This window comes from Gavialis gangeticus, unplaced genomic scaffold (genome assembly GCF_001723915.1).
Source record: "Gavialis gangeticus isolate Ggan-Ray unplaced genomic scaffold, GavGan_comp1, whole genome shotgun sequence".
NCBI classification, from domain to species: Eukaryota; Metazoa; Chordata; order Crocodylia; family Gavialidae; genus Gavialis; species Gavialis gangeticus.
In genome coordinates this window covers 20,637,141-20,637,862 of record NW_017729026.1, presented here as the reverse complement: position 1 = coordinate 20,637,862, position 722 = coordinate 20,637,141, and positions in this window count along the sequence as shown.

The window sequence follows — 722 nt, the reverse complement described above, 5'->3', positions numbered from 1 at the left end:
GGAAGGGGGGGTAACAAGTGGCTGGATGCCCTGGGTGCATGTGCACCCCCATGTACCACTATGCATTGCCACTGGGTCCATAGGCACAATTTACCTTAAGGATTGACGAGAAGGCAGCTCAGGGGGTGCTTTGGATAGTGACTCAGGGTGGCATTTCATTTCAAATGAACCAGTTTGCTTATGGTTTTTGGTTCTGAGTAGACTAGAAGTTCAGGCTTTTGCTGTAGGAGCAGGGTGTCTGGAGCACTCTGTGTGGGACATCTTGCACTGAGCAGCAGTATGACTGGATCAACACTGGGAAATGCTGATGCCTGAATACAGAATGGACAATGTTGGGATAGCATGAGCCAGGACAGGGGGACAAAAGCCCAGGAGGGAGTGAGACTAGGATCAGTTCAGGAACCCAGAAAAAAAAAAGCTACTGAGGGCTGAGACCTAGAAGGTCAAGATTGAGACTGAAGGGCTGAAGCCAAGAAGGCCAAAGTTAAAAAACTAGGCGACTGTGGCATAGATGCCTACACAGTCAGATGGATTGCAGATTGGCTGAGGGGTCACACTCAGAGGGTAGTGGTGGATGGGTCATATTCAACCTGGGGGGAGGTGGGTAGCGGAGTCCCCCAGGGCTCGGTCCTGGGGCCTGCGCTGTTCAATTTCTTCATCAGCGATCTGGATGATGGGGTGGAAAGTAACCTGTTTAAATTCGCTGATGACACCAAAATCTG